General features: G+C 36.3%; 1 protein-coding gene across 2 annotated transcripts in view; it reads left to right on the top strand.

Annotated features, from left to right (window-relative positions):
* NLK (nemo like kinase) overlaps nt 1-25,187 on the top strand; it is a 128,982-nt gene that overhangs the window by 1,534 nt on the left and 102,261 nt on the right. The gene's annotated exons all lie outside the window — the stretch shown is intronic.

Raw genomic sequence — 25,187 nt, 5'->3', positions numbered from 1 at the left:
ACTATTTTGCTCTTTCTCTCTCTTCATTCCTTACTTTGTGATCGCGATCCCCAAAGGAAGATAGGGTTCATATTTGAACCAGTTAAGTCGTTTCGTGAGTGAGTGGTTTATTTTAAACCATAAAGCTACAGTTGGGAAGTATGTAGCTTTAGCCTTTTGATAAGAATGCATTAAATATAGCATCACACATGAGTACCACAATTGAGGTCAGTAGACTGTAACTATGCAGTGGCCCACATTCAGTGTAATGTTTTAGTGTCATTTAGTGGCTTGTAAGTTGCTCTTATCCCTTGGTTGGTTGCTGTAGTAGGGAGTGTGCTTTTAAAACATGAAACTGCTCTATTCTTGCTGCTGCTAGTATATATTTTTTTAAAGTCTGAGGGCTTCTTAAATGCAACATTTTGTCATTTTGTCTATTCTTTTTAGGAAGATTAGTAGTTTATAGTAAAATGTATTTATCATTGTAGGGTCCTGTTTCTATCAAAACTAGAGTGAACTGAGTTTTTCTCCCCAAGGAGTAAGTATTCTGGTGTGAATAGATGAATTGATGTTTTCAGTGCTTCAAAAATAGATTCTTTCAACTATATCCTGATTTAAAAAAAGAAAAGATTCTTGTTAATGTCTAGAAAAAAAACATCACCTAGAGAAAATGAACTCTTTGGAACTAACCTGGTAAGCATCTCCCTTCATCATTGCTTTTCAGGCTGTAATTGATATGAATTTCATTTTTGCATTACATCTGGCCATCTTTATTTACATTTCAGATTTTATAAACTAGGCTACTAAGTGATCCAATCCATCTTTTTTTAACCTGGTAAAGTCCAGTGTTTTCCCAGTGAGCTCTCCAAGGAGGTTGCTGCTGCAGTGCTCTGTTCTCCAAGGTGTGTGGGATTCCTGGTGGGAAAGAGGGTAGCCGGTAATGGTGCCTCTTCAGTCTCTGCTCAGGGACCTGCCTGTTCTTGCCTTCCTGTCTTCCCTTCCATATCCTATCCTCAGGGACTACACGGTGAACTGCTGTTCCTTGTCTAACCCTGGAGGATTTCAAAGCTGAGGGGAGGAAAAAGATTGTAATTTTGTCATTGATTTACTGAGAATTTGTTTGGATTTTCTTAGACCTGGATGCTCTTTCGTTTTAGTGCTTTGCATACAGTGCTAAGAACTGGAGATGTGCTGACAAGGAAATGGGTTGCAGGATTCTGGACTATGTTCTAAAGGTGTTATTTGCTCTTCATTTCTATCAACTGGTGATGGGGTTTGTAGAAGTTTTAACTTAAAGTTGGTGCTAAGGGAATTTCTTTTTTCTTTTTTTTTTTCAAGGGAAGGGAGATAAGAAACTGGAGTGCTGAACATATCCCACAGCAAACATCCTGGTAGTGGTGTTCTAAATTACCAGTACATGCAAATCCAAATGTTTGATTTGAATCCATTCTAGATTCTTTCCTTGACTGACCCCTTCTACCACCCATGGAGTTCATTCCATGCACTTGAAGCGCCTCCGTTTGTGACGGTCTTCCACTGTGCACCAGTGGTTTTGTACTTGCCCTGTCTGATCACATTTGTGAGCCCAATGAGGGTAGTGACTGGGCCTGCTAGGGTACTTTTTTTCTCCGCAGCACAGTGCTGTGGCATCTTTGCTGCTTGGTTACTTGATCTCCTGGTCAGGTCCTTCTTTGTTCTTTAACCAAGTTTTTCTACTTAGCTGCATTGAATGTTTTTATCAGCTGTTACAGGTGAAATACAATTCGGTATGAAAAAAAAGGAAAAGAGTTCCAGGTGTGTGTTTTAGTATGCAAATACTTTTCTATTTTTGTATTTACATATTTATAACTTGCTGTCTGAATTGCTTATTATATTTGAAATTTAATTGCTGTATGACCCAAGTAAGATTGTTAAAACTAGAAATTTGAATGACAGACCACAGTGAATTGCCCTAGTATTTTCAAACCCAAGCTGAAGATGTTAGTGAGCTTTTTTTACTTTTTAACTAACTGTGAAGATTTTTCTTTTTAATTTAGAAGGCACTTAATGACTCTGAAACAACTATTTTCTAAAGTGGTTAAAGTAGAACGTAAAAATATTCTCCTAATGACACATCATTTAAGTCAAAGCACCATATAACTACTTGGGCATTATAAGATTCACTTAGACTCAAATATGTTTAATGCATTTTGCAAGTATTTTCCTTCTGTCATGGCATATGAGCGGAAACTGTATGCGCTCTCGTTTCTTTTTCTGGACGTGTACCCAGTGGTACTGAACTGATAGCTAAGTGTTGCTTATAATTTTGAGGGATATTATTGTTCCTCCATGTACACAAGGAGAGAGATTTGTAGAGGTGATGCAGCATTTTACCATTCTGATTTCTCACTGAACAATTTAGTCTACCAGGCTTGATTTATCTTTCTGCTGAATTTAACTATTGGAATAACTTATCAGTATTGGGCAGTTGTGTAAAAGCAGTGAATTACCTATTGGCTTGCTGGTAAAGGTGGTGCTTTGACAGTTCAATTAAGGTTTCATTAACAACTGTCTGCTGTGCTTTATCTCAAAGTAAGGATTCCAGTTTACCTAGTAATATGATCATGGAGTAGCCTGAGATACATTCATTGCCAGCGATAGAATATTATTGTTCATGGGTTATCAAACATCATATATAATTTGACCTTCTTTATCAGATAGCAAGGCTTCCAAATGCCCTTATGGATATTTTCACAATGCAAAACCAAAGCACAAAACAACTCACAGACAGAAACCTGACTTGTTCTGTGAGAATGTCAGTATCTTTTTGTCTGTAGTTAACATTTGCCAGATGGAAAGTAAGTTAGGTTGTTCTTAAAGATGTAACAACTTTGGGACAAAGAGTATTACAACATAAAGCCTTCAGGGGCTCTTGTAGTGTATACTTTTGAGAATTGGAGGCAACTGACCACATGAGAAAGGTTTGAGAACTGCAGAACCCAAGCAGTTTTGACTTTGGCAGCCAAAAATATCAGACTGAATTAATGGTACATATTGCCACCTTGATGATAGTCTGAGAAAGGCTTCTACTTTATGAAATCAGCATTTTTTACTTGTCTGGGATTGCATTCAGTTTGTTGCCTTTGTTCTCCAAGTTAAATTGGAGAACTTTGAATTGTATTACTCTAATACTTTCAGCAGGTTACTTTTATATGAACTTGGAAACTCAAGCATCACTGTAGTGATACTTACTAGCTGTGTGATCTTGATATATTGTTTAACCTCTCTCTGTTTCTCATCTATAAAGTAAGGATAATAATAGCATTCATTTCATTCCATTGGTTTGAGGATTAAATGAAGGTAATCCTTGTAAACCATTGAGTATACTGTTTAGCACACAGTAAGCACTCAATAAATGTTAGCTGTTTTTTATTGTGGTTATTATTAGTAGGAAAATCAAACTTGTATAAATGTGCATAGATGTGGCTTCACATATGGTCAGATTTATCAGGTAGAATCAAAATGCAGGCTATGAAATTCTCCAGGCAAGAATACTGGATTGGGTAGCCATTCCCTGTTTCCAGGGGAGTCTTCCAGACCCAGGGATCGAACCCAGTTCTGCACTGCAGGCAGTTTCTTTACCGTTTGAGCCACCAGAGAAGCCCACTGTTTTTAGAGGCATGACTTTAAATACCTAGAGTGTCCCCTTAGTTCTGCTATATGCCAAGGGGTTGAATTTAGAGTTAAGGTAAAGTATTCTGTTGTCTCAATTAATTAAAAGCAAATGCGTTTTTTAAAAGCACAATATGTATGTTTACATGGACTTGTTACTTGTTATATAAAGTCCATATGTTACATGGGCTTTACATGTTCTAGCCAGATCATCTGTACTTGTTTATGCAGTATTATAGATTTCCATACCTGGAAGGAAATTAATTTTTTTTTCCCTCAGAATGTAACAAATGAAGGACATCCTTGTTGTCAAAGTTCACCTTTAGTGGAGATTCGTTTTACTTGTGTATGGATGAACAGGTGTGAATTGTTAAAGACGATCCCAGTGAGGTGGGGGAAATATGTATGGTTTAATGAAAAATTACTCAGTGTAAATCCTTTTGCGTGGCAGGGATTGTCTAGCTTCCTCATCTTGTGAAAATTAGGGGCATCATGTATTTTCTGATGTTTTCTCCAGTCCTCTTACTCCCTAAGTAGCAAACTAAAATTTGGAAAATCGGGGAATGCTTTTGGGGATAATTTTGGGAAAATGCTGGCGTTAGTTGCATCAGAAAGAGTAGTAGACTAAAGTGTATTTTGTTATTAGCTGCCTTTTCCAGGTTAGGAATCTGTAGCATTGAGAAGTTGCTCTATCAGCCAAGATTAACAGCCACAGCTGGATTCTTTGGGGGGGGGGGGGGCCTGCTTTGTGAAAAGAGCTTTGAAGAACCAGAGCCTGCACCATAAAAAGGAAACGGTTGCTCTTCTAGACATAACAAAGCATCCGTGTGAAACTAGAAATGTGGAAATCTATATTGTTAGTTTTAAGTACAAACGAACTTACTTTTAGAAACTGCAGGTTCATGGTCATAAAGTCGAGGAGGCAGAGAGAGAGAATAAAAGGAACACAGTCTAATGACAGTGAACGGGTTTCTTGGTCACTGAAAGTCCATAACCTGTAACATTGGAAGTCATGTTGTAGTTGGGCTCCTGGACAAGATTATGCAAATTTTATTCAAAAACCGAAAATGAAACAAAACCTAAACACAACAAAAGAAATTTGGCTTATTCTTAGAGGAAATTTTTATGCTCTATTGACTATCAGCCTAGAAGAAAAAAATTTTTTCCTAAAAAAAAAACATTTCAGAAGGAATTGCCTTTTCAAACAAGCTAAAACAACAGTCTCCCTCAGAACTACTTGCAACTTCTTTTAGCTATCAATTATTACCACTGGTGCATGTCCTGAAAAAGAAATAGTGGTATATATAGTTCTCATTTATATGCTATGCTAGGAGAATATTTGCAAAATACATTAATTGAATATTTGAATTCTGGAATTTAACCCTCAAAGCATAGGCAACTGTAGTGGTGTTGTTCCTTATACAAAAGGCTGTCTTCTAATGGAATACTAGAATATTAAATTTATTGTCTTCACAACTTGGAGCATTAGGGTTTCACTGACTTCTATATGTAGAATTGAGTCTATTCTTGGTGGTTTTTATTAGATTTGTTGCTGTCCTAGCATTTCAAGCATCAACTGTTTATATAATATGCTGATTTGATTTCTTTGATGCAAATTGTCAAGGCCAAAGAAACTTTTCCATTTGTCATCCAACCAAACAGAAAAAAGTCATTGAGTAGAAGTTCTTTACATTATATTTGGGTTTTACTTGCAATTCCCTGTGCTTCCGTAATACTCAGGTGCATTATTTGTTGATTGGGTCGTCTAATGCAGATCAACAATGATTGTCTAACTAAAATAGCTTGTCAGTTTGATCCTTTTGTTGCTTGGGGGTAACACACAGAGTGCCTGAGGCAACAGTTGTAATACTGTCAATAAGCACGTGACAAACCATCATAGACCTAGCTGGTAGTTCTGAGCTAACTAGCTCAGAACTTTTTCAGAAAAAAATCTGGCACTCTGGCATTAGGAAAAGATGAACTCTCAGGAAACTGTAGTGAGTTCAGATTTAATAGTTAATTGTAGTGGTGTGAGTAGAGAGACTCTGTACAGGGATGTCTGCCTTTAATCATGATTGGTGATCTTTACCTAAACCCAGTTTCACGTCTTGTGCTTTGAATAAGTTTGGCTAATTGAATCATACAGAAGGTTTTGGTATGGCTGGAGGTCACTGGTCTTGTCAACCTGCTACAGAGCAGCACTATTGTAGGCTTTAATGAGGATATTTAGTTGTATAAATAATTGCACAAACTTCTTTCAAGTTTCTGCTGTGCTTGGGATATAAAGATGTTTAAGTCATGATATTGCCCTGAAGGTGTTTACAGTTAAAGAAACAGTATGAACTGATACATCCTTGCTCTCAAGAGAGTCTTGATGGAGAATTGAAACCAAATTTGAAACCGTCAAATAAAAATGTAAGGACAGATTATTTTCACTTGTTCTTATAATACTCATTGACTATGTGTTGACTGTTTGCCAGGCACTGTGCTGGATGATAAAGATTTAAAGGCGATTATGATCTAGTGGGGGAGAGGGATTTGTAAATGGTTAGTTACAATTCACTGCCGTAGGTGCAGCAATAGAGACACTCCCTGGGAATACAGAGGAGGGATTTCTGTGGAAGGTACGGATGCTTCCTCGAAGAGATAAATACCTCAACAGAGTTTTAAGAATAAAAGTTAAAAAAAAAGTCAACTAACGGGGAAGGGAATTATTGGTGGATGGCCCCTTATAAGGGAGACTTACAGGGCTGGAGCTGCTGAATATCAATTGCAGTGCAGGTGACAGGAGATGAGGGTGGAGATGCAAGCTTGAGTTAAATCCTGAAGAGGTTGGAGTGTCCTGCTGAAGAGATAAGATACCATTGGTACATGGGAGAGGGGGGAAAAAGAAAACTTTTTTTTTTTTTAATTTAAAGCCCCTTTATAACATACAGTGCATAAACAGATATGCAGCATATCTGTGGTATTAAAATTTCATTGAGGGGAGAGCAATTGGAAAATGTCTGAAAACGCTCCTGGGGGCAGGAAATAATGAAAAAGGTTGAAACATTAGGAATGGCAATCACTGGAAGTTTTTAAGTAAGAGTGACCGTTTAGATAGAATTTTTTTTTTTTCAAGGCTATGTAAGTGGAAGTAGAGATAGCTGAGGTCTGGGCCTTAGGGAATGTTCTCAGTTGTAGATGGAAGAAATTATTGGAGATGGAACTAAGGGTAATCAGATAGGAAAATATTAGTGATTGACAACCTGCACATGGGAGAAGATTGTTAGGAAGATGGGAGTAATCTTTGATGCAGATAAAGTCAAAGAAAATGAGGATGGAAAAAGGTCATTAAATTTTGCAAGTAGATCACAGGAGAGAATGTGTATGATTTTTACCCCCCTCTGACATATATATATATATATATATATGTTTGATTCTAAAGAATGTCTCCAGTATTAACAGCACTTTTATTGTTAATAAAATTCTCCCAAATCCCAAGTTGTTACTTCTAGTTTATTAAACCAGAAAATTTGATGTTTATCATATTCAAGGTACCATTTCCTTGGCAAGATTATTTCTTTTTAATGACAAGGTAGTAAAGTACTAACTAAACTTGTTAGGAGACAAGGTTCTGGTCCCTGCCTTGCTGCCAACAGCTCTATGACCTTGATTAAGTTATTTGACTTTTCTGAGTCTTGGTTCCCTCATTTATAAAATCCTGTGTTGCCTCAATACACAGTTGACCCTTGAACAACATGGGTTTGAACTGTGTAGATCTACTTAATATGCAGATTTTAAAAAATAAATATATTGGAAACTTGAGATTTGTGACAGTTTGAAAAACTCACAGATGAAGCCTGTAGTCTAGAAATATCAAAAGAATTAAGTAAAAGATATGTCATGAAGGCGTAAGATAGGTATAGATACTAGTCTTTTCCTTATACAGGCGTAAGGTGAATGATATTAATATAGAATTAATAGTGTATTAGTTTTCTTATTGTTTTAACTTTGTTTTCAAAGAATTAATTACCATACAGTATGCCCCACCTCCTTTCACTTATAGTTGGAGAAACAATATCAGCCTAGCATCACAGGTAAGTGTCTTTTTAAAACATGTGTTTCCAGCACTCATATTGGTTAAACTAGTCTGCCATAAAGCTACCATATTACTGCTTCTTTGTTACCAATGCATGAATAGTTATACCTGTAAAGAAATGTTTCTTTTTCACACTATCTTTTCATTTTGGATGTCTAGTGTTAGTGATACGTGTAATACATACAGTGTTTTGTATCATATGAGACAATACTGATGAAGGTACTGACATGATTAATCTTGTAAACAGCACTACAAATATATTTTCTTTTCTTTATGATTTTCTTAACATTTTCTTTAATTTGCTTTGTTGTAAGAATTCAGTATATTGTATGTATAACAAACAAAAAGTGTTAATCGATTTTTTAGATTATCAGTAAGGCTTCCTTTCAGTCAGCCATAGGCTACTAGAAGTTAAGTCTAGGGGGAATCAGAAGTTAATACATAGATTTTTTACTGCACTGGGCAGGGATCAGCACCCTTAACCTTCACATTGTTCAAGGGCCAACTATATAATGCAAGCCACGTAACACAGTGTTAAATTTTCTACGTTAAAAGAAACAAATGAAATTAATTTTAGTAATCTATTTTATTTAACTCAATATATCCAAAAGATTATCATTTCAACATGTTACTACTATAAAAATCATTAGATATTTTACATTTTTTTCCCATATAAAATATACTAGACCCAGTGTTTATGTTAGCACTTAGAACACTTCTCAGTTTGGACTGACCAAATTTCAAGCGTTCAGTAGCCCAGTGACTATTGACTGGCTTATTGACCAGCCCAGTTCTAGAGTGTCTTTAGCCTCTATTGAATTGTATGCTCATCTCTGAACCCGTCACTGTCAGTGTGGATAAGGTTACTTTAAAGCAGTCAGGTCCAGTCCTGGAGATGGAGTCAGTTATAAGTGGGACGGATGAATTCCAGCAACGAATGCTGGGAAAATAGTCATTAAATGAGCAAGAACACATTCATCTAACTTATGTCAGACTCAGAAGAACTTGACCCAGTGTGTTTATAGAGCAAAGTGAAGTAATGTTCTTTGTAGAGAAATTGTCCTGCCTGCCCTGAATTATTTGGAGTAATTTCCTTTTCTGAAGCCCTGTTTGCTTAAAGTAGCAGAAGGTAAAATCGGTACCTGATCCTTGTCATGTTTGCTTTCTTTGCCAGTTAGATCAGATATCCTCCATTGATTTCTTTTCTTTCCTCTCAGTGTTGTGGTTTTGTTATCTAAAGTTCTCAGTCTTGTTTTCAGTTTAAGTAATATAGAGCTCAGTATTGTCAGGCAGTAAACTTCTTACAGGAGAATGGACAACACAGATACTTTTTTGTTTATCCATTCCTTTACCTAAAATTCTTGCTCTGAGCTACAGAGAAAAGGTGAAGGGAGACCTTTGAACAAATAGATAAAATTAGTCATTTGACCCAGATTGCAGCTTTTTTTTTTTTTTTTCTGTCTGCATAGATAAAAACCATCCTCCAATTTACATAAGCAGGTGATTTTTCTTACATGCTAATTTTCTTAATCTACCATGGCAGAGAGCTACAGATTTGCAAATTGTGTAAGTAAATTGAAATAAAGGTGACTTATTTCACTTTATTATCTTACCAGTACAGAATTACCCAAAGGGTACAATTATCAGGTGATTGTCAGATTGCACATCTAAGCTAACAGGCAACCCAGTGCAAAGTTTTTTTTCTCACTTCTCTTGCTTCTCTTTTTAATTTTTAAAATAGGAAACTATTGATTTCTGTATTTACTTTGACAGAGCTAGATATTTAGTAACACAGATGTGAGGAAATTTGAGCTTTTATTAAAAATAACCCAGAAACCATAAAAATTGACAGGTAATGGTACTGGCCAGAAAAAGCATACTTGGTTTGGATTTGAATTGCCCAGGAATTAGGTGAGAACCTTCAACTGTATTTAATTGGTAGCTTCCTTTGTGTTCCTTGTCCCAGGTTCTGCATGTTAATAGTATTTGAGGTTATTGTGAAGATAACTGGGTGTGTACTAAGGCCACTGTTCAAAATAAATATTGATGCATTCTTTTAAAAACCAAACCATGTTAATTACAACATGGTTTAAAATGGCATTTCAGTAAGATTGAAATTTTAGAAAGGTTTTAGGGGCTCTTTTCACAGATGATTCATGAGGACAAATTAACATCAATCAGTAGTGTCTTCTTTTATTAAGATATTCCAATTTTAACTTAGTAATTAATGCTACATATTTAATCCCTCAGATGTTACCGTATTGTTTACTTGTGATATGTGTGGAGATTAAATTATACTTCCTGTACCTTTGAAGTAATGACTTAAAAATGAATCATCATTTTCAGCTAGCAGCTAGTTAAAAGGTTGGCCAGTCTTTTTATCCCAGTACTTAAATATTATTATTTCTTTGCAGGTTAAAGAAAAGTAGTTTAGATGAAATGAACTTTGAGAACAAAAGGCAGTTAAAGAATGACCTGAGCAGAACATTTAAGTACAAAAGGACAGGATGGTTAAATAGTTAAGAGCCTGTACTCTGATGACTGCCTGGATATAAATCTTAACTCTGCCCCTTATTAGTTGTGGGCAAATTATTTAACCTCTGGTTGTCATGTGTAAAATGGAGATAGTAAATAATGGTATATCTGTTGCATAGGGTTGTGTGAGGATTCAGTGAATCGATGTATATGTAAAGCCTTAGAACTGTGCTTGGCACTTAGGTATACATTAGCTGTCATTATTATCAGTTTCAGTACTTATGAAAAAATGCAGTACCTCCTTAAGTTTACTAACCTAGGGCAGGTAACCAACAGCTTTTGAACAATTATGATAGGTATCAAGTTAATGACTATACCAGAGATTTTTTTTCTGATTAACACCCAACTGTTTTCAAAAAATTCTTTCCATTTCTAGAATGCCTTCCAAAGGTAAAATTTCCTTTAGCACATAAGAGGAGGGTTTTTCCTTGCTTATCAACTCCCTCCTTTCACTCTATTATCAAAATAATAATATGTTTGTTGTAGTAAACTTGGAGAATACAGAAAAGCTATATTTAACCTGTAGCTCAGAGATAGCCACTAATAGTATTTTGGTATAATTTTTTTCAATTTTTAAAATCTGGAATGTGTGCATTTATAATAAAGTTTTAAAGTTTGGGATCATGATTATTGTGTGCTTACAATGTGGTATCCTTTTTGTTTCACCAACATTACAAAGGTAGATTTTGGCCATTTTTTTCCTCTTTGAGGGCTAGTTTTTTCTTTCTCACAAACCTAGAGCTGTATCTGAACGGAATTACAGAGTTGGGAGATACTTTAGAATGCTTCTAGTGTAACTGCCTCATTTTATGTGGGAAAATTGAGACGCAGAGAAGCTAAGAGGTTTGTTCAAGGTCATACAACTGGTAGGAGGCTGAGCCAGAACTTTTGCGCCTTTGCTGTTTTACCAGTAATACCTGTCCAAGTTAATGCCCATTGAAAGTGGAGGAAGTGTTCTTCGAAAAGCAAACAAAAAAAAAAGAATAAAAAACAAAAATCCTATAAATGAAACCAAGAACAATGCTTTTGAAAGAAAAAATGACAATATTTAGAATACTCTGTTGGGCAGTTTTTGTGTGCCAGTGACTAAGGTTTCTGGTAAAAGTTAGATGTTACGAGCTACAGGGCTTTTGAAAATAGCTCACTCTTCATGTATGTATTACATACGTGTTCTGTATCTGCTTTGAGGCTATCATGCCTCTCCCCCTTTTATTTTTTGAAAAATTTTAAGTCTCAGAAAACTTGAAAGAATTGTACAGTGAAACTCCCATAAACCTTTCTTCTAGATTAACATTTTGTGACTTTTTGCTTTATCTACTTCAAGGCTGTTTTTACAGAACTTTGAGATTGGGTTTCGATTAAATTTAGACTTACAGTGTTAAGAAATTTATGGTCACTGCATCAACTCAGTGTTCCATGTAATAAGTTTTGTAAGATCTCCAACTAGAGAAGGAACTGGAAGTTTTCAAGCTTGTGACTTTTTGGAATGCTATTTATTCTCTTAATACTTAAAACAAAATTCAGTGTGAATCAAATGTGCAACTGAAACATACCAGTCAAAACTAGGCTTCAGGCAGAATAGAAATATTCCATTCGGCAGAGTTTTTCTTTTTTTGTGGTATTTATCTCAAATTGAGAATTAAAGGGACATTTTCAAATTAAGAACCTAAGATCTGGTTTCACAATTTTATGACAGAGGACATGATTGAGGATATTAGATTGTTGAAGCTAAATTTTAAGTTACTGTAGTTTTTTTTTTTTTTTTTTTAAGGAAATTACCCTAATACAGTCACATGAGCTGATGATGTTGTGATTTGTGTCACCCAATTCACTGCTCTGTATTTTTCAGTACCAAATAATTCCTTTGTTAAATTCATTTTCAGTAAATGAGCCATTGTTTCCCAAAGGGTAATGATGATTTCTATGTATAGCACAAATCCCTAAGAGATAGATTTTAAAGTTTAAAATATTAACAATTAGAAGTGGTTGAAATCATCACTGTGTATATGAAAAGGGCTGCTGCTGTGTTTGCTCCTTGGGCAACAATGAGATATTTTGTTAACCAGAAACCCCAACTGGACAGCAAGTCTTTGAAAGTATTTTGGCTTATGTACAAAAGTGAGTTGTTTTATTGCATCCACCCAACTTTTACATTGCATAGTGTCATAACATAAACACCTAGAATGAGTCTAAATCTAAATGACCTGAGACAGGTCAGGAAGATCAATGCAACTGACACTGGTTTACTTGATGTACTTGGTAGTAGTATCTGCAAATAAGCCACTGGCTTCTTAAAGTACCTCAGCAGGAAAGACATTAAAATAGGGACACTGTGGTGTTTTAACTGGTGTAAGATACTGAAGATGTTATCAACACACATCAGGTTGTCTCTGTAGGTGGGCAGATGTTTTTTTTTTAATTTTGATTTTCTTTTAAGTGAAAATCAATCTGTTTCTGTCTCTCCTTCTCAGTATTAATCAAAGCAAATGCTTATAATCACTTATGATACATTCTGTGCCCACTAATCCACTAAAAATGATGAGAGCTTCAAAGGCTGGGCCATGTCTCTTTTGTGTCTCCAGAACCTATTGTGGTCATTGGTGGGTACTTACTACGTGTTTGTTGTTGAAAGTGGCTAATGCTAAGTTTGTACATGATGTTGACTGTCAAAGAAGAGTAGTATCGCTGGCTGTTGCCATTATGTAGATCCCTACTTCCTCATGAAATGAATTTTTATGAGAAAACAGTGATGTTTAGACTGTCTCGTAGTGACTTTTGTATTCTTATGTTCGGATTTTTTTTTCTTAAGAGTAAAGAGCCCTAATCTAAAAATAATATACAATAACCAACTATTTACCAAAATAGCCCTTTATTTTTATAATCTACATTAAAGTAAGAATGCTGTTAAATTGTTTAGGAAAAGTAACAATTCTCAGTGCAGTACTGTCATCTTATGTTGAGAAATAGAAACTGTATCTCGTGTCACTTAATACATCAAAACATTCGAAAGCAGTCTGTGATGCTAACACCGCCCCCCCCCCCAATACTAAGCTCCTGATTCTGTTCTATAAATTTATGAATAAATTGCAGATTAGTGTGTACTAGAGATCTTCTTAAAGTTAGTGTGAAAGAATGGCTTATTTCTGTGTTGTGCTGGTTTATGCTTAACAGCAGGGTCTCTGAAAAATTAAAAAACTCTAGTTTGTAGGGCTTGCCAATTCCTGTGGTCCTATAATGGCTGGTTTCAGGCTACCAAGCTGAAGTCACTAAATGCTGAATTGGAAAAACAGAGTAGCACACCATCGTAAACAGTTTTCACCATAAATCATTCTGAAATAATTAGGAATTGTTACTTCTGAGTATTTATTACCTTTATTTTAATTATAATTTGTTTCCTTATTAGTTTATATAATTTAATTTTTTATAATTTTTCACAGTCAGCTTTGCAGAATTCCAGAAAATATGACTGTCTCTCAGGAGCCATTCTGAGCCAGCTCCAGTGAACCACTGATTTATTTCATGTGTTTGTTGGGGTGTTTAGCTGCTGTTGGGGAGTGAGGAAGTTACATCCTTACTCATCATGAACAAAAATAAAGTCCAAGTGGATTAAAAATTTAAATGGAAAAAAACAAAGCCAAAAAGTAAGAAGAAAGTAATATATAATTATTTATCATCTTGGAAAGAAAAGATGTATTGCCTTGATTTCAAAGCAAGAAAAAGAACATCAGGTTTGTCTGTGTAGAAATTTAAGATGTGTGTTTGGTAAAATACATTATTAAAAAAGTCTGAAAGAAAAGACAAAAAGACCTCCAGAAAAACCTCCCAGATTGAAAGCAACCTAAATGTCTCTGAATGGTGAAGTGGTTAACTTTGAAAGATGCTCATAATTTATTACATGAAAATCAATGTCAAAGATCATCCCCTTTAAAAAAAAATTCACTTCTATGTTCAAGGAAAGTCTGAAAAGATTTCTACCAACAATGGTTATTACAGTGAGGTGGCAGTAAAGTGGATTTTCATTTTGGATTTTATAGTAATAGGGCTTCAGTGGTGGCTCAGACAGTAAAGAATCTGCCTGCAGTAGAGAAGACCTGGGTTCAATTCCTGGGTCAGGAAGATCCCCTGGAGAAGGGAATGGCAACCCACTCCAGTATTACTGCCTGGGAAATCCCGTGGACAGAGGAGCCTGGCAGGCTACAGCCCATGGGATCACAAAGAGTGAGACTTCTACTTAAAAGAAACACTAAGAATTTCTTTATTGTAAACATGAAGTACAATAATAGCATCCTTCTTTTTAGAGGAGGAAGCTATAGCTCGGAAAGGTCTAACTGGCTTGTCTCAGTGTTCATAGCTAACAAAATGATAAAAAAGGCCTCACCCAGGCCTGTGCTCTTTAAACAGACAAACAAATGTAATATTGATATATATAAAAGATACATGATAGAAGTTAAAAGAATAATTAAAAAGTGTACATGAACCCACAACCTAGCCTAAGAAATAGAACATAAAATCAACCCTGTTGAGGCTGCCCTTAAAACATATCCACCCCATCACTCTGCCTTACTTCCCCTGCCAAGGGGAAACCACTATTCTGAGTTCTGTGTTTATTATTACTTGCTTTTTTTAAAATGGCTTTCTTGAGATATAATTCACATTATGCAATTTTTCTACTTAAACTATACAATTTAATGTTTTTTTAAAGCATATTTACAGTAAATTTAGACCATTTTTATCACCACTAAAAGAAACCTCATACCTATTAGCAAATTGCTTCCATTACCCCTTCCCCTGCAACTGTTAACCTCTCTGTCTCTCTAGATTTGCCTATTCTGAACATTTGAAGTTGTTAAGTTCTTTATGTATTCTAGATACCAGTCCTTTATCAAATGTATGATTTGTAAATATATTCTCCTATTCTTGTCTTTAACTTTCTTGATGGTGTCCTTTGAAGCATAGAAGTGGTTTTTTGTTTTTTTTTTTTTAATTTTTATGAAGTCCAATTTATTTGTCTTTTGCTCTTTCAGTGTCATATTTAAGAAGGTTTTGCATAATCCAGGATCATGAAGATTTATACTTCTGTTTTCTTCTAAGAGTTTTATAGTTCTAGCTCTTATATTGTTAGGTCTGTGATACATTTTGAGTTAATTTCTGTGTGGTGTGAGGTAGGGAGTACAACTTCATTGTTTTGCATGTGGATATCTACTTGTCTCATTGCCATTTGTTGAAAAGACTAATTATTTCCTAATTGAATGACCTTGGCCTTCTTGTTGAAAATTAGTTGACCATAAGACACTCCCAACTTTGGTTGTTTTAAGATTGTCTTGACTTACTCTAGGTCTCTACACTTTCATATGAATTTTAGGATCAGCTTGCCACTTGCTACAAAAGAGAGAGAGATGGCATTTTGTTGGGGATTACATTGAACTGTAAATCAGTTTGGGGAATTTTGTCATTTTAGCAATATTAAGTCTTCTAATCCAGAACACGGGATGTTTTTCTGTTTGTTTAGATCTTCTTTAATTTCTTCAACAATTTTGCTTTCAGAGTATGTTTTACACTTTGTTAAATTTATTCTTCAGGGTTTTTTTTCTTCATTGTTTTCAGTGATATTGTAATTGCTTTCTTAATTTCATTTAATTTTGCCCTGCAACCTGGTGGAACATGATTTTGTTAGTGTTAATGGTTTATAAATATATTTCTCATGATTTCCTATATACAGTGTCATGTCATCTGCAAAGTTTTACTTTTTCTTTCCAGTTTTGCTGCTTTATCTTCTTGCCTAATTTCTAGGGCAAGAGTAGACTTTCTTGTTTGTTCCTGATCTTAAGGAGAACTCATTCAGTCTTTCTCTGCTGAGTGTGTTCGCTGTGGGTTTTTCCAGATGCTCCATATCAGATTGAGAAAGTTCTCTTTTATCCCTCATTTAAGTGTTTTTTATCATGAATGGATGTTAAACATTAATTTAAAAAAATTTTTTTAGAATGTAGTTGATTTACAATGTCACATTAGTTTCTCCTATACTGCAAAGTATATCAGTTATACATATATCCACTCTTTTTTAGATTATTTTCCCATATAGGTCATTGTTGTGCTAAGTCACTCAGTCATGTCCAACTCTTTGCAACCCCATGGATTGTAGCCCACCAGGTTTCTCTGTCCATGAGGATTCTCCAGGCAAAAATACTGGAGTGGATTGCTATGCCCTCCTCCAGGGGAATCTTCCCAACCCAGGGATTGAACCCAGGTCACCCACATTGCAGGTGGATTCTTTATCTTTTGAGCCACCAAGGAAACCCATGAATACTAGAGTGGGTAGTTTATCTCTTCTCCAGGCATTCTTCCCTACACAGGAATCGAACTGGGATCTCCTGCATTGCAGGCAGATTCTTCACCAGCTGAGCTACCAGGAAGGCCCCATGAAGGTCATTACAGAGTATTAAAAAGTGTTCCCTGTGCTATGCAGTAGGTCCTTATTAGTTATCTGTATTATGTATGCTATGCTATGCTATGCTAAGTCACTTCAGTCGTGTCCAACTCTGTGCGACCCCATAGACGGCAGCCCACCAGGCTCCCCCATCCCTGGGATTCTCCAGGCAAGAACACTGGAGTGGGTTGCCATTTCCTTCTCCAATGCGTGAAAGTGAAGTCGCTCAGTTGTGTCCGACTCTTAGCGACCCCATGGATTGCAGGCTAACAGGCTCCTCCATCCATGGGATTTTCCAAGCAAGAGTACTGGAGTGGGGTGCCATTGCCTTCTCCGGTATTATGTATAATGAACATTAATTGATTTTTAAATAGTGATTCAACCTCACTTTCCTGAGATAAGTCCCAGTTAATCACCGTATATAATCTGCTTTAGCTTTTTGTTTGTTTTAAATAGACTTTAGTTTTTAGGTTTTAATTTAAAACCTAAACCTTGACTTTGACTGAAAAGTTAAACAGAAAGTACGGAGAGTTCCTGTAAACTCACTGATCCTGGTCATGCACAGCCTCCTCCACTAAGAACATCCTGAACCAGAGTGATACATTTGTTACAGTCGATGACCCCACACTGACACATCATTATCCCCCAAAGTGTGTATTTTTTTACATTAGGTACTACTTACTCTTGGTAAGGTACTACTCTTGATAGTACAGTGAATGGGTTTTGACTAATGTATTCAGCATTGTAGTATCATGCAGAATAGTTTCACTCCCCTAAAAATCCTCTATGCTGCATGCATTCATTATCCCTCCCTCTGAATCCCCAGCAACTGCTGATCTTTTACTGCCTTCATAGTTTTCCTTTTTCATGTCATGTAGTTAGAATCATGTAATATGAAGCCTTTTCAGACTGACTTCTTTCACTTCCTGATATGCATGTAAGGTTCTTCCATGTCTATGGCTTGATAGCTCATTTCTTTGAGTGCTAAATAATATTCTGTTTAGTCCCTGGTCAAGGAACTAAAATCTCACATACTGCAATAAATAAATAAAGTGCTTTGAATTCCATAAAGAAAGATATGAATAGAGAATGCAGTATAAGTAAATTTGGTTCCTTTTTCTAATTTAAAAATATGACAAAGAATTGAGATGAATTTGTTTTATTCTTTTTCAGTATTTTAGTGAATCTTTGAGGGAACTGATGATAAAAGTTTATGCACAATCTTTATACTTTAGAGCATGTTGTCCCATTTATTCAGGCTCCTCAAGCCAGAGGAAACTTTGAACAGGGTTTAATATAAAAATGGTTCTTTGCAGTATGCTTTTAAAATTCTTCTTTAGCTAACTTTATGGTGTCCATGGTAGATTCAAAGATATTTACATAAGTTTAACCACTTTATTTACATTACCAAATACAAATGATTCTTTTCTATTAAAATAAATGTTTTTCTCTTAATTTAAACTGTAATTATTCTGAACCTGAGTTTTCTGAACCTGAGTTCTGAGAAATTTCGTTTTAGGGAATAACCCCTGACTTTTAATACTGAGCACCTGCTGTTATTTAAAAGCTGCATCCTCAGATAACTAATTCTTAATAAACATGGTCTGTAAGAGATGGTGGTAGAAATAGTTTTACATAGATTTCCCCAGTGGTTCCATCTGTTGAGAGTTGGATGTTTGAAGTACTAGTTTTTCCAGTTTTAGCATTTTACTGTTCTGTAATTCTATGGTATATTTATAGTTAGAAAATTGAAAAAAGACATTTTAAAAATAATGGTTTTGAATGATCCCAGAGATAATTTTTCTGATGCCTTAGTTTTGATGAAAGTGGCACCAGCTAATTTGTACGAAATTTCTGTATCACTTGAGTTCCTAACCTACATGCATGCATGGTTAGTCGTGTTTGACTCTTTGCAATCCCCTGGACAGCAGCCTGCAAGGCCCCTCTGTCCATAGGATTTTTCCAGGCAAGAATACTGGAGTGGCTAGCCAGTTCCTCCTCCAGAGGATCTTCCCAACCCAGGGATCGAACCCATGTCTCCTGCATTGGCAGGCAGATTCTTTACCACTGAGTTACCTGGTAGACTGTCCCAACTTAAATGAGAGTAGTACAAGTTCAGGTGGCTTATGGGGGTCTCTGTACTTCATGTAACTATCTAATGAGGATCCATTCTTCCTCAAAACTAGAAAAGCTTCTTTCCTTAGAAGCTTTATTTTTTAGCTGTAGATGTAGAAGAGGCAGAAAGGTCACTTACCCAGCACACTCAGTTAATGCTCCAGTAGTTGATGATGCGTTCTTTCAGTTTGGCTGTACAGGGCATATTTTAGATTTCTCAGCTTGTTTTAAAATTAATCCTTTAGAAAATAATCCCATGTGATTTAGTGGGGAAGATTTGAGGGGTAATGCCTATTGAAACTGCTTAAATAAGAATAGGGTATTGAACTCCCAGAAAGAGAGAGAAAGAGATGGGGTGAGTTATTGGCATTTTTTCCTTAGAATCCCTGCAGTAATGACTCTATAGTCTTCATTTAGTGGCTTAATTCTAAGTTTTATTGCCCTCTTGCCCTTTTGGTCAAAAGTTCTGTGTTTAATACTACTAACTCTATTCTCATCTCCTTTCATTTGGTTCTCTTTCACAGAATGTAAGTACCATTGTTAAGCTTCCTATAACACTTAGATCTTGGGGGTGGAGGGGTGAGGGTGACTGGGGATTCTTTAAGTGAATAGATTTTTTAAAAATCCTTACTTATTAGAAAGTGAAAACTTGGAATTGTATAATGTTTTAGGTAAACATTTTAAAATTTACTAAAATGAACTATGGTATCTCTGGATAATGATGAAAAGTTTAATATTAAAGCCACATGTGTTGAATAATTAGCATAATAAACCATGGGATAAACACTTTTAGCAAAAATTGTTAAATTATGACACGTTGATGACTGTTTTGTTAAGACAATAATCAATTCACCCCTTATCTTTTTTTTCTGTTACGTTGCCAGTTTTGTAACACAACCGGCACACTTTACACCCAAACAAACCTCATGCGTGAGTAGTATTCATATCTGATGCTAGCATACTTAAATGATAAAGCTTAATACAGTCTCCAGGAGAAAAAATAATTTAAAATTGAAGATTTATATATGTATCCAATTTTTTTCCTGTCTAATCATTTTCTTATTTTGTTTCTCAGGGTTTGGGTTTTAAAAGCAAATTGGTTTATTGTATCTTTCTTAGTGAACTTATTATTTTAAAACATTCCCTAAAATGCTTTCCTGAAAGAAGAGATAACTTTACAGCCTGAAAGTACTTTTATATTTTATCTGTATTTGTCTATATAAAGAAAACTACTAATTCTTTTCTTCAGAGATGTTTGTAGAGTGCAACTTGTGGAAGATTTATCCCTTCACCCTCATGAAAGTTCAGTTAGTAATAGGGAACATCTTATTCCCTACTGCTGCTTCTGGAGCTTTTAGGACAGAGAGGGAGTTAGCAAAAAGGAATCATGACAAAATGAGAAGCCCTGAGAAGTGCATTTGAAAACTAATATTTAATTAAACTGAATCAAATGAGAAAAGAGTGTTCATTTACCCGTTGAAAGACTGCACTGTGAGAAAGGTCAAGGCAGAATAATGTTTTAGCTCTTTGTATCTCAATCTTCTCTTCAATATAGTAGGCATTATTAAAGCTCAACATTCAGAAAATGAAGATCATGGCATCCGGTCCCATCACTTCATGGGAAATAGATGGAGAAACAGTGGAAACAGTGTCAGACTTTATTTTTGGGGGCTCCAAAATCACTGCAGATGGTGACTGCAGCCATGAAATTAAAAGACGCTTACTCCTTGGAAGAAAAGTTATGACCAACATAGATAGCTTATTGAAAAGCAGAGACATTACTTTGCCGACAAAGGTCCGTCTAGTCAAGGCTATGGTTTTTCCTGTGGTCATGTATGGATGTGAGAGTTGGACTGTGAAGAAAGCTGAGCGCCGAAGAATTGATGCTTTTGAACTGTGGTGTTGGAGAAGACTCTTGAGAGTCCCTTGGACTGCAAGGAGATCCAACCAGTCCATTTTAAAGGAGATCAGCCCTGGGTGTTCTTTGGAAGGACTGATGATGCTAAAGCTGAAACTCCAGTACTTTGGCCACCTCATGGGAAGAGTTGACTCATTGGAAAAGACTCGGATGCTGGGAGGGATTGGGGGCAGGAGGAGAAGGGGACGACAGAGGATGAGATGGCTGGATGGCATCACCGACTCGATGGTTGTGAGTTTGAGTGAACTCCGGGAGTTGGTGATGGACAGGGAGGCCTGGTGTGCTGCAGTTCATGGGGTCGCAAAGAGTCGGACACGACTGAGTGACTGGACTGGAACTGGATGATGGTACCTATCTCAGGTTCCTGCAAGAATTTGAATGAGACAGTACATGTAGAAGGCTGAGTATAGTGCTTTGCCCATAGGAAACACTCAATAAATATTAGTTGTTTTTATTGTTATCTATTAGTACTTAGCATCTTTGTTTTATGGAGGAAAACAGAGTGATTATAGTACCTAGTCCAATTTGTGAGGCCAAGAAGGCTTCCCTAACACAATTCTTACTTTGAAGAAGCTTGTACTTGAATCTTGGTTAACAAATTATGGTTAAGGTATACATACAAACAGGTCCAGGATGCTGACAGTGGGAAGGTATAGGTGGGTTAACCAGGGAGTTGGTGATGGACAGGGAGGCCTGGCGTGCTGCGATTCATGGGGTCGCAAAGAGTCAGACACGACTGAGTGACTGATCTGATCTGAAGGGGATGGTTCTTGGAGCATTATATTGTGAATGGTAGCTTGTGTCATTATGCAGTGCATTTTTTGTAGTACGCCTAATTAGGGAAGTGACAACTGAGTTAAATTTTGATGGTGAAAAGTCAAAGGATGAAGGGGGAAGGAGAGCACGACAGAATTTCATGCGCTAAGTCATAGGGACATAAGAGACCATAGTACTTTTGGGGAGCCAGAATTAGTTTAAGTGAAAGATGAGATAGATGAGAGAGTGATTACTAAGAAATAAGATTAAGAAGGACCTTTTTTGTATTTTAATACTTTCAGATTTTATTTGAATCTAGGAAGCTGTTGAGTAAACTGATGATTAAAATGATCAGATTTCTTTTTATGAGGTTCAGAGGCAGTACTGAGGAGAATGGTTTGCAGTAGCAACAGAAGTTGGGAGAAGGCAATTGTAGTACAAGGTCAATACTTCTAGTGTGGACCACAAACCTTATTACAAGACATCAGTGATGAAAGTACCTTTCTCTACTTGCTTGAGACTCATCCCTCGACATTCAGAAACTTTTATATGGCAGTTTAACATAGTACATGGTTTATAACTTTTGTTGGCCTTTCAGTGTTCTCGAGTCTTACACAGGTCAGTTTTTTCCTCCACTTCCCACAACAGCTATTTCAAATCTTTTTCACTCTTCTTAAGTTTCTACTCCACCTCTTCCTCACTTTCCACAGATGACATCATTCTCTGTTTCACAGGGAACATAAAACCAAAGGATGGATGACTTCCTGCTCTACCCACAGACAAACGTGTGTCAGTATTATTCATCTTTCTTCTACTTTTCTGTCCCTGGATCCTGTTCTCTTCCAGTTTTTCCAGGGGCTTTGTTCCATGTATTATCTTCTCTCAGATTTTCAGTCATTGTCTCTTTGTCATACTTTTCCCCATAGCCTATAAACTTGTTCAAAACTCACCCCAAAATTCAATCCTTACCGTCTTTCTAGGTTACAAATATCATCTTGTTTCTCTTCACAGCCAAGCTCCTTGAAAGATTGGTCTTCAATTATTTTCTCTGCTTCTTCACTTCTCATTTACTCCCAGTCCACTATATGCATCTTTCTTACACTTAACACAACTCAAACTGCTCTGACAAGTAAATGGCCAGTGAGCTATTAAATATTAACTAGCAGCTAGGTACCAAATCCAGTGCGCACATTTCAGTCCTTAAGATTTATGTTGCATGGGTCAATAGTTTGTTCCTTTTTTCTGTTGAGTAGTATTGCACTGTATTTATATAGCACAATTTTTTAATCCATTCTCATGTTAATGGACGTTTGGGTTTCCAGTTTTTGTCTATTATAAATGAAACAGCAGTGAACATTTGTAGGCAAATCTTTGTGTGGATGTATGCTTTCATTTCTCCTCAGAAAATGCTTAGGAGAAAGTACTGGGTCAAATAATAAGTGTATGTTTAAGTTTATAATAAACACCAAACTATTTAACAAAGTGATTGCAATTTTGTGTTCCTGTAAGCAGTGTTTGAGAGTTCCAGTGGCTCCACATGCTTATGAGCATTTGGTATTGTCTGCCACCACCCCTGTCTGGATAGACATCTTCTTTCAAATATATGACTTACAAATATTTTCTCCTATAGTTCTTTTTTTTTTTTTCTAATTCTCAACAGCATCTTTTGTGCTACAAACGTTATGATTTTGATGAAGCCAGTTGATCATTTTTTTCTTTTACGGATCATACTTTTCTCCCTGTTTCTTCAAGCATATTAAAAAACTTACTTCATGTTGTGCATCTGATAAATGAATTATCCGCAGTCTTTGTTGGTCTAATTCTATAGTTTGCTCTTCATTGACTGTGACTCATAAGTGCTTGTTTCTTCCTGTGATTTTTTTTAAACAGTGAGCTCACTGTGAGCTCATGGTCTTTGAAACTTGTAATTTTTTGAGGCTATAAATCAGATTTTTTTCAGAGATAATTTGAGTGTCTAGGAGTACACCTATTTCTAAGTAAATTTTTTTACCTTAGTTGTTCAAGCCACACAACCATTTGGAAGTCTCTAGCCCCACAGCAGTAAAGACTGGCTAAGAATTATAGTGGAGATATATTTCCGTTTAACTGTTACCATGAGCCAAAGCCAGTAAAGATTTTGATTCCCGTCATCTCCCTCTGCAGGACGAGTTTTCTCCTGTTTGACCCACTAAGGATGTAGCCATCTGGGACGTCTTGGCATCTTTATAGATGTGCTGTTAACTCAGTCTGTCTCTATGGTAGGACCCAGGTGGCCCCTGTCATCTCAGCAAGTAGCCCATTAAAACCTAAGACTTTTGTCCCCCAAGGATTGGCCAGTAACTCCAGAGAAAGCTTTGGCTACAGTGTTCTTCACTCTTGTGAATTTATGCTTTCTCCTTGTTTCTGCCTTCAGGAATTCCTTTGCATTCCCCTCAAGGTTCCATAGTCATTTTGTGGCTCTTACGTACTTGTCCTACAATAGGAAAAAAAATAAAGGAGTCTATTGGAGAAGCTATTTTGTAAACACATATCCCTTCTGCCTAGCATTCTTTCTCATTTTTGAAGATGTTCAGATGAGGAAAAGAATTAAGTAGTAGTTTGAAAAAGAGATGGGAGAGTAGAGAGTGGAGATTAGTGAGTATAGACAGGTTGGCAAGAAGACCAACTAGAGCAGAAGTGGGGATGACAACAATAGAGAAAGGCCCAGGTCAGAGAAGGCAAGAGGAAGTGCCGGTAACAGTGGACGGACAGCAAGCTGACTCGTGTTGCTCAAAGGAGCATGGCTCACATGTAAACATTCTTCTAATATCCACTTACACTGTAACATCTCCACAATCAGAATGTTTCTTACAGTCAGTCATATCCCACAACTTAATAAGCAGCGTGTGTGGTTTTCCTTTTTGATGGTACATCGAATAATGGCACGTTTACTATTGATGGCATCTTACGGTTAATGAAATATGGTATAATTTACATTGCTCATAAAGGGGAGTATTGGCTGTATTAGCCTGTGAGTTTACGTTACGTGATCTGCCAGATGAATCAGTTTTTTTTTTTTAAATGTTAAGAAACAGACTCAGCATTAAAGCTCATCCAGACAACTGACTCTTGATGTTATTCCAATAGAAGTCTCCTCTATCTAAGGTGATTTATGTGAAACTAGCAGTTCTTTTTAAAAGGTCTGCCACTGAACTGGTTTGCAATTGCCAGAAATTGTGAATCAAATGTAAGTAATTACTAGAAATGAAAGTAACCTTTCCCCATTTGTGTTAGTTACGGGGCTGTTTCCATGCAGCACCTAAATATATAGGCAAGAACAACTTGTATGGCAGCGTCTTAGCACTGCTTAAACGACAGCATCTCTACAGTTTGTGACTCAAGTTCATCTCTGTTTTACATTCTTGAGTCTCTTTGGAACTTTTGACAGAACTGTCATGCTCACAGATTTGTTGGACAAAATTGGGCATTTGAGTGAAAATACCTTTGGTTTTCTTCTTCTTTTTTTCTTTTTTCTTTTTTACTGCTCTTAAGGGTCACAGCCAATGTACAGCCTCCTTGGTTAAGAAATGTAGACTAATTTACCTTATGTTTTGTGTACACACCATCTTCTAGCTGCCCCCCCATCCTTACTTCATAACTTTCCTATTTTTTCCCCCTTTCCCAGACTCTTATTTTTTCTCTTTTTCAAAAAAAAAAATCTTTTTTTCCTTCGATATTTCTCATTTGTT

Source organism: Bubalus kerabau, chromosome 4, assembly GCF_029407905.1.
Source record: "Bubalus kerabau isolate K-KA32 ecotype Philippines breed swamp buffalo chromosome 4, PCC_UOA_SB_1v2, whole genome shotgun sequence".
NCBI classification, from domain to species: domain Eukaryota; kingdom Metazoa; phylum Chordata; class Mammalia; order Artiodactyla; family Bovidae; genus Bubalus; species Bubalus kerabau.
This window is presented reverse-complemented; position numbering and strand designations above follow the sequence as displayed.